The sequence below is a fragment of the Pongo pygmaeus genome, chromosome 12 (assembly GCF_028885625.2).
Source record: "Pongo pygmaeus isolate AG05252 chromosome 12, NHGRI_mPonPyg2-v2.0_pri, whole genome shotgun sequence".
NCBI lineage: Eukaryota > Metazoa > Chordata > Mammalia > Primates > Hominidae > Pongo > Pongo pygmaeus.
This window is the reverse complement of record NC_072385.2, coordinates 9,981,417-9,991,212: the sequence shown is the minus strand read 5'-3', so window position 1 is coordinate 9,991,212 and position 9,796 is coordinate 9,981,417. Positions and strand designations below refer to the sequence as shown.

The following is a 9,796-nucleotide window of genomic DNA, read 5'->3' as shown; positions in this document are numbered from 1 at the left end:
AGATGAATGCACATATAACAAAGAAGTTTCTCAGAAATCTTCTGTCTTGTTTTTATGTGAAGATATTTCCTTTCTCAACATAGGCCTCAAAGTGATCCAAATATCCATTTGCAGATTCTACAAAAAGACTGTTTCCAAACTGATCAATCAAAACAAATTTTTAACTCTCTGAGATGAAAGCACACATGACAAAGAAGTTACTCAGCTTTTTTCTAGTTTGTATGTGAAGATATTTCCATTTCACCTGAGGCCATAAAGGGCTCACAAATATTCCTTTGAAGGTTCTACAAAAAGACTGTTTCCAAAGTGCTCAATCAAAAGAAAGGTTCAACTCTGTGAGATGAACACACACATCACAAAGAAGTTTCTCAGAATAGTTCTGTCTAGTTATTATGTGAAGATATTTCCTTTTTCACCATAGTCTTTAAACCGCTCAAAAATATCCCTCTGCAGATACTACAAAAAGACTATTTCCAAACTGGTCCATCAAAGAAAGTTTCAACTCTGTGAGATGAATGGACTCATCACAAAGAACTTTCTCAGAATTCTTCTGTCTAGTTTTTATGTGAACATATTTCCTTTTTCACCGTAGGACTCAAATTGCTCCAAATATCCATTTGCAGATCCTACAAAAAGAATGTTTCCAAACTGCTCAATCAAAAGTTAGGTGCAACTCTGTGAGACGAAAGCACGCATCACAAAAAAGTTTCTCAGAAAGCTTCTGTCTACTTTTTATATGAAGGTATTTCCTTTGGCACCATAGGCCTCAAACTGCTCACAAATATAACTCCGCTTATACTTCCAAGAGACTTTCTCCAAATTGCTAAATCAAAAGAAACGTTCAACATTGTGAGATGAATGCACACATCACAAAGAAGTTTCCCAAAATGCTTCTGTCTAGTTATTTTGTGAAGATATTTCCTTTTTCACTATAGTCTTTAAACCACTCAAAAATATCCCTCTGCAGATACTACAAAAAGACTGTTTCCAAACTGACCCATCAAAGAAAGTTTCAATTCTGTGAGATGAATGGACTCATCACAAAGAAGTTTGTCAGAATTCTTCTGTCTAGTTTTTATGTGAACATATTCCCTTTTTCACCATAGGACTCAAATTGTTCCAAATATCCATTTGCAGATTCTACAAAAAGAATGTTTCCAAACTTCTCAATCAAAAGAAAGGTGAAACTTTGTGAGACAAAAGCACACATCACAAAGAAGTTTCTCAGAAAGCTTCTGTTTACTTTTTATATGAAGGTATTTCCTTTTGCACAATAGGCCTTAAACTACTCACAAATATAACTCCGCTTATACTTCCAAGAGACTTTCTCCAAATTGCTAAATCAAAAGAAACGTTCAAATTTGTGAGATGAATGCACACATCACAAAGAAGTTTCTCAAAATGCTTCTGTCTAGTTTTCATGTGAAGATATTTATTTTTCACCATTTGCCTCAAACCACTCTAAAATATCCCTTTGCAGTTTGTACAAAAAGACTGTTTCCAAACTGCTCAATGAAAAGAAATGGTCAACTATTAGAGATGAATGGAAATGTCACAAATAGTTTTCTCAAAAAGCTACTGTCTAGTTTTTATGTGAAGATATTTCCTTTTCCACTATAGGCCTCAAAACGCTCCAAATATCCATTTGCAGATTCTACAAAAAGACTGTTTCCAAACCACCCCATAAAAAGAAAGGTTCAACTCTGTGAGAGGAAAGTGCACATCACAAAGAAGTTTCTCAGAAAGCTTCTATCTAGTTTTTATGTGAAGATATTTCATATTTCAACATAGGCCATAAGGGGCTCACAAATATCCATTTGCAGATTCTAAGAAAATACATGTTCCAAACTGCTAAATCAAAAGAAAAGTTTAACTCTGTGGGATGAATGGGCACATCACAAAGAAGTTTCTCAGAAAGCTTCTGTCTAGTTTTTATGTGAAGATATTTCTTTTTCACCATAAGCCACAAAAGGCTAAGAAATTTCCCTTTGCAGCTTCTACAAAAGACTGTTTCCAAACTGCTCAATTGAAAGAAAAGTTGAATTCTGTGACATGAATTGACTCATCACAAAGAAGTTTCTCAGAAATCTTCTGTCTAGTTTTTATGTGAAGATTCTTCCTTTTTCACCTTGGGACTCAAATAGCTCCAAATATCCATTAACAGATTCTGCAAAAAGACTTTCCAAACTGCTCAATCAAAAGAAAGGTTCAGTACTGTGAGAAGAAAGCACGCATCACAAAGAAGTTTCTCAGAAATCTTCTGTCTAGTTTTTATGTGCAGATATTTCGTATTTCATCACAGGCCTTAAAGAGCTCACAAATATCTCTTTGCAGATTCTACAAAACGACTGTTTCCAAACTGCTCAATCAAAAGAAAGGTTCGACTCTGCGACATGAATGGACACATCACAAAGAAGTTTTTCAGAATGCTTCTGTCTACTTTTTATGTACAGATATTTCGTTTTCACCATAGACCTCAAATGGCTCAGAAATATCCCTTTGCACATTTTACAAAAAGACTATTTCCAACCTGCTCAAACAAAAGAAAGATTCAGCTCTCTGAAATGAAAGCCCACACCACGAAGAAGTTTCTCAAAGTGCTTCTGTCTAGTTTTTATGTGAATATATTTCCTTTTTGACCTTAGGCCTCAAAGCTCCCCAAATATCCATTTGTAGACTCATCAAAAAGACTGTTTCCAAAGTGATCAATCAAAAGAAAGGTTCAACTGTGTAGGATGAAAGCACACATCACAAAGAAGTTTCTCAGAAAGATTCTGTCTAGTATTTATGTGAAGATATTTCCTATTTCTCCATAGGCCTAAAGGGGATCACAAATATCAATTTGCAGATACTACAAGAAGACTGTTTCCAAACTGCTTAATGAAAAGAAAGGATCAACTCTGTGAGGTGAATGCACAGATGAAAAAGAAGTTTCTCAGAATGCTTCTGGCTAGTTTTTATGTGAAGATATTTCTTTTTCACCACAGGCCTGAAACCACTCTGAAATATTCCTTTGCAGATTGCACAAAAAGAATGTTTCCAAACTCTTCAATGAACAGAAAGGTTCAACTCTTTGATATGAATGCAAACATCACAAAAAGTTATCTCTAAAAGCTTCTGTCTGGTTTTTATGTGAATATTTACTTTTTCAGCATAGGCATCAAACAGGTCACAAATATACATTTGCAGATTCTATACAATGGCTTGTTCCCAAACTGCTCAATGAAAAGAAATGTTCAAATCTGTGAGATGAAAGCACGCAACACAAAGAAGTTTCTCAGAAAGTTTCTGTCCAGTTTTTAAGTACAGATATTTCCTTTTTCACCTTATGCCTCAAAGCGCTCCAAATATCCATTTACCGATCCTACAAAAAGAGTGTTTCCAAACTGCTCAATCAAAGGAAACGTTCAACTCTGTGAAATGAAAGCACACATCACAAAGAAGTTTCTCAGAATGCTTTTGTATAGTTTTATGTGAAGAAGTTTCCTTTTTCACCATAGCAATCAAAAGAAGTGTTCAAAAGTGTGGGATGAATGCACACATCCCAAAGAAGTTTCTCAGAAAACTTCTGTCTAGTTTTTTGTGAAGATATTTCCTTTTTCACCATGAGCATCAAAGCGCTCCAAATATCCACTTGCAGATTCTACAAAAAGAGTGTTTCCAATCTGCTCAATCAAAAGAAAGTTTCTACTCTGTGAGGTGAAAGCACACGTCACAAAGAAGTTTCTTAGAAACCTTCTGTCTAGTTTATATGTGAAGATATTTCATATTTCAAAATAGGCCTCAAAGGGCTCAGAAGTATACCCTTGCAAATGCTACAAAAAAGCGTGTTTCCAAACAGATCAATCAAAAGAAAGATTTAACTTGGTGAGATCAATGCACACATTACATAGAAGTCTCTCGTAATGCTTCTGTCTAGTTTTTTTGAGAAGCCATTTCCTTTTTCACTATAGACCTCAGTCTGCTCATTAATAACCCTCTGCAGATACTAGAAAAAGAGTCTTTCCAAACTGCTCAATCAAAATAAAGGTTCAAATCTTTGAGATGAAAGCCCACGTCACAAAGAAGTTTCTCAGAAAGTTTCTGTCTAGTTTTTATGTGAAGATATTTCCTATTTCACCTTAGGCCTCAAAGGGATCGCAACTATCCCTTTTCAGATTCTACAAAAAACTCTTTCCGAACTGCTTCATCAAAGGAAAGGTTCAATTCTGTGAGATGAATGCACACATAAAAAATTAGTTTCTCAGAATGCTTCTCTCTTGTTTTTATGTGAAGATATTACTTTTTCACCATAGGTCTCAAACCGCAAACAGACATTCCTTTGCAGATTGCACAAAAAGTATGTTTCCACACTGCTCAATGAACAGAATGTTTCAACTCAGTGACATGAATGTAAGCATCACAAAGAGTTTTCTCAAAATACTTCTGTTCAGGTATTATGTGAAGGTATTTAGTTTCTCACCATAGGCATCAAACTGCTCACAAATATCCCTTTGCAGATTCTACAAAATGACTTGTTGCCAAACTGCTCAATGAAAAGGAAGGTCCAAATCTGAGATGAAAGCACGCATCACAAAGAAGTTTCTCAGAAGTTTCTGTCTAGTTTTTATGTGCAGATATTTCCTTTTTCACCATAGGCCTCAAAGCACTCCAAATATCCCTTTGCAGATTCTACAAAAAGAGTGTTTCCAAACTGCTCAATCAAAAGAGAGGTTCAACTCTTTGAGATGAAAGCACACAGTACAAAGAAGATTTTCAGAAACTTTTGTCTAGTTTTTAAGTGAAGACATTTCCTATTTCACCATAGGCCTCAATGGGCTCACAAATATCCCTTTGCAGATACTACAAAAGGACTCTTTCCAAACTGCTTAATCCAAGGAAAGTTTCAACCCTGTGACATGAATGCACACATCACAAAGAAGTTTCTCAGAATGCGTCTGTCTAGTTTTTATGTGAAAATATTTCCTGCTCACCATAGGCATAAAACGTTGCAAATATCCATTTGCAGATTCTACAAAAAGACTGTTTCCAACCTACTCAATCAAAAGAAAAGTTCAATTCTGTGAGATGAAGGCACACATGACAAATAAGTTTCTCAGAAAGCTTCTGTCCAGTTTTTATTTGAAGATTTTCCCTATTTCACCATAGGCCTGTAAAGGCTCACAAATATCCTTTTGCATATTCTAAAAAAAGACTGTTTCCAAACTGCTCAATCAAAAGAGAGGTTCAAATATGTGTGATGAATGCACACATCACAAAGAAATTTCTCAGAATGTTTCTGTCTAGTTTTTAAGTGAAGATATTTCTCTTTCACCATAGGCCCCAAAAGGCTCAGAAATATCCCTTTGCAGCTTGGACAAAAAGACTGTTTCCAAACTGCTCAATCAAAAGAAAGTTTCAACACTGTGAGATGAATGCACACATCACAAAGAAGTTTCTCAGAAAGCTTCTGTTTAGCATTCATGTGAAGATATATCGTTTTTCACCATAGGCCTCAATGGGCTCAGAAATATCCCTTTGCAGATTCTACAAAAGGACTGTTTAGAAAACTGCTTAATCCAAAGAAAGGTTCAACTCTGTGAGTTGAATGCATACATCTCAAAGAAGTTTCTCACAACGCATCTGTTGAGGTTTTTTTGTGAAGATATAACCTTTTTAACCATAGGTCATAAACTGCTCATGAATATCCCTCTGCAGATACTACAAAAAGACTGTTTCCAAACTGCTGCATCCAAAGAAATGTTCAACTCTGTGAGATGAATACACCCATCACAAAGAAGTTTCACAGAATGCTCCTGTCTGGTTTTTATGTGAAAATATTTCCTTTCTCACCATGGGTCTCAAAGTGCTCCAAATATCCATTTACAGACTCTACAAAAAGTGTTTCCAAACTGCTCATTCAAAAGAAAGTTCAACTCTGTGAGATGAAAGCACGCATCACAAAGTAGTTTCTCAGAAAGCTTCTGTCTAGTTTTTATGTGAAGATATTTCCTATTTCACCGTAGGCCATAAAGAGCTCACAAATATTTTTTGCAGATTCTTCAAAAAGACTGTTTCCAAACTGCTCAACCCAAAGAAAGGTTCAACTCTGTGAGATGAATGGACACATCACAAAGAAGTTTCCCAGAATGCATCTATCCAGTTTTATGTGAAGATATTTCTTTTTCATCCTAGGCCTCAATGGGCTCAGAAATATCCCTTTGCAGATTCTAAAAAAGAACTGTTTCCAAACTGCTCAATCTAAAGAAAGGTTCACCTCTGTGAGTTGAATGCACACATCACAGAGAAGTTTCCCAGAATGCTTCTGTCTACTTTGTATGTGAAGGTATTTCTTTTTTCACCATAGGCCTCAAACCGTTCACAAATATCCCTCTGCAGATACAACAAAAGGACTGTTTCCAATCTGCTAAATCAAAAGATAGGCTCAACTCTGTGAGATGAAAGCACACATCACAAAGAAGTTTCTCAGAAAGCTTCTGTCTAGTTTTTATGTAACGATATTTCCTATTTCACCACAGGCCTCAGTGGACTCAAAAATATCCCTTTCAGATTCTACAAAAAGAGTATTTCTGAACTTCTCAACGAAACGAAAGTTTCAACCCTGTGAGGTGAATGCACACATAAAAAAGAAGTTTCTCAGAATGCTTCTGTCTAGTTTTTATGTGAAGATATTACTTTTTCACCATAGGCCTCAAACTGCTCAGAAATATCCCTTTGCAGATTGAACCAAAAGACTCTTTCCATACTGCTCAATGAAAAGAAAGATTCATCTGTGTGAGATGAATGCACACATAAAAAAGAAGTTTCTCAGAATGCTTCTGTCTGGTTTTTTTGTGAAGATATTTCCTTTTTCACCATAGTCCTTAAAGCATTCACAATTATCCCTCTGCAGATACTACAAAAAGACTGTTTCCAAACTGCTCCATGAAAAGAAAGGTTCAACTCTGTGAGATGAATGCACACATCAGGAAGAAGTTTCTCGGAATGATTCTGTCTAGTTTTTATGTGAAGATAATTCTTTTTCACTACAGGCATCAAACGGCTCAGAAATATCCATTTGCAGATTGTACAAAAATACTGTTTCCAATCTGCTCAATCAAAAGAAAGGTTCTGCTCTTTGATATGAATCCAGGCATCACAAAGAAGATTCTCAGAAAGCTGCTTTTTAGTGTTTTTGTGAAAATATTTCCGTTTTCACCATAGGCCTAAAAGCACTGCAAATATCCATTTCTGGATTCTACAAAAAGACTGCTTAGAAACTGCTCAATCAAAAGAAAAGTTCAACTCTGTGAGATGAAAGCACACATTGCAAAGCATTTTCTCAGAAAGATTCTGTCTAGTTTTTATGTCAAGGCATTTCCTGTTTCATCGTAGGCTGTGAAGGGCTCACAAATATCCATTTGCATATTTTAAAAAAAGACTGTTTCCAAACTGCTCAAACAAAAGAAAGGTTCAACTCTGTGAGATGAATGCACACATCAGAAAGAACTTTCTCAGAATGCTTCTGTCTAGTTTTTATGTGAAGATATCTCTTTTTCACCTTAGGTCTCAAATGGCTAAGAAATATCCCTTTGCAGATTTTACAAAAAGACTGTTTCCAAACTGCTGAATAAAAATATTTCAACACGGTGAGATGAATACACACATCAAAAAGAAGTTTCTCAGAAAGCTTCTGTTTTCTTTTTATTTGAAAATATTTCCCTTTTCACCGTAGGCCTCAATGGGCTCAGAAATATCTCTTTGCAGATTCTACAAAATGACTGTTTAGAAAACTGCTGGATCCAAATTACACCATTATGGCTCACACACTGCAGCCTCAACCTCCCCAGGGTTAGGCTATTCCTCAAGGGATCCTACAGCCTCGGCCTCCCAAAGTGTTGGGGTTACAGGCGTGAGCCACCAGCACCCGGCCTGGGTTAATACATCTGGTCTCACTACGTCTTAACCTCACACCCATGAAGAACTCAAGTCAAGAGAGAGTTGGCAAGAGACTCTCAGCATTCTCTCCCGAAAGCAGTGAGGTGGATGGCAGACGTGTGTCCCGAGCTCCTGGGGTTTTAGGTGACCATGTGTAGAGGAGAGATTTCCAATGTTTCCAGAGAGGCGTGAGCCACAGTTATTTGGGGCATCAGAACACGAGATGGGGTTTCTGACAGCAATTTAAAGGCCAGGAAGGGCCAGAATCTGCCAAGGCCCATGTCCCTGGGTGGGGCCAATGGAACCCAAAGTAGAGGGAGTCAGCCGTCCTCACAGAGAGGACTCCAGCCCTAGGTCCCGCTGTGCAGACCAAATCAGAAGGAAGAGAGTCCTTCGTCCTACATGCCACATCCCTCCACTGAACTTGAGATTGGATCTGTTTCCCAAACATGAGGTGACTTTCGCTTTGCAATGGATCACAAGGGGCCGGGCTTTCCAGAGTCCGCAGGATAAAGAAGTCATTCTGGCTCGGCCACCCCCATCCCCCGGTAACTGGTGAATTTAAATGAGCCGAGGCTGGCCGGGCCGGAGCCGCTACAGGGGGGAGGGTGGTGGGTGGGGTGGGGGTTTCCTGAGGCACTGCAGAAATTGGGCCTTTGCCTCGAGGATGACAGTGCTGCAGGAACCCTTCCAGGCTGCTATATGGCAAGCACTAAACCACTATGCTTACCGAGATGGGGTTTTCCTCACAGAACGCCTTTATGCAGAAGTACACTCAGAAGAAGCCTTGTTTTTAATGGCGACCTGTTCTTACCTCCCAGGAAAGGCCTATAAAGCATATAGACTCTTGAAAAGACACAGTTGTCCTACACTGCAATGCAAATACCTGCTTGCAAAATGTTGTGTTGATCTCAGTAAGCTTGCAGACTGGGAACAAATCTTATCTGGTGGAGTGTTTAATCAGCAGAAAAGCCATGATGATATTGTTACTGAGTTTGGTGATTCAGTTTGCTTTCCCCTTCCATTGTTGGGACGTGTATATTGCAAGACAGATCAGCTTGCCAAAGGATAAGAATGTTACCAAAAGAGACTTGGTTTAAATCCTTTCCTCTGGTATCCCTTTGAATCATTACGTGAAATAGGTGAAAAGCGAGATCCTGACCAAATATTTAAATTCACATCTTTACAGAACTTTAGCAACTGTCTGCCCAACTCTTGCACAACACAAGTACCTAATCACAGTTTATGTCACAGACAGCCTGAGACCATTCTTATGGAAACAACCCAGGACACAACTGAATTAAACAGAGTCAATTTAGAATCTTCCGATTCAAAGTACTCCTTGAATACAGATTCCCCTGTGTCTTTTATTGATTCAGCTGTAATTTCACCTGAAACTATCCCACTGGGAACAGGAAATTTCATATTATCTAAACAGGTTCAAAATAAACCAAAAACTGGTCGAAGTTTATTAACAGGACCAGCAGCTCTTAGTCCATTTACCCCAAGTTTTGGGATTTTGCCATTAGAAACCCCAAGTCCTGGAGATGGATCTTATTTACAAAACTACACTAACACACCTTCTGTAATTGATGTGCCATCCACCGGAGCCCCTTCAAAAAAGTCTGTTGCCAGAATTGGCCAAACTGGAGCAAAGTCTGTCTTCTCGCAGAATGGAAATAGCCGAGAGGTAACTCCAATTCTTTCACTAACAGAAATTTCTGGTCCATAAATAACTACAACACCTCAGGTAATGAGCCCCACTATGACATCTCCCCCAAATGCACTGCATCAAAGAAGTTCATGACTCTTTACTAGTGACAGTTCGACAACCAAGGAGAATAGGAAGAAATTAAAAATGAAGTTTCTACCTAAAATC

The 9,796-nt window shown here is 37.9% G+C and overlaps 1 pseudogene; it reads left to right on the top strand.

The window, feature by feature from the left end:
• The first annotated feature begins 8,584 nt into the window (after positions 1–8,584).
• Positions 8,585–9,535, top strand: LOC129011296 (cell division cycle protein 27 homolog; annotated as a pseudogene).
• Positions 9,536–9,796: the final 261 nt, after the last annotated feature.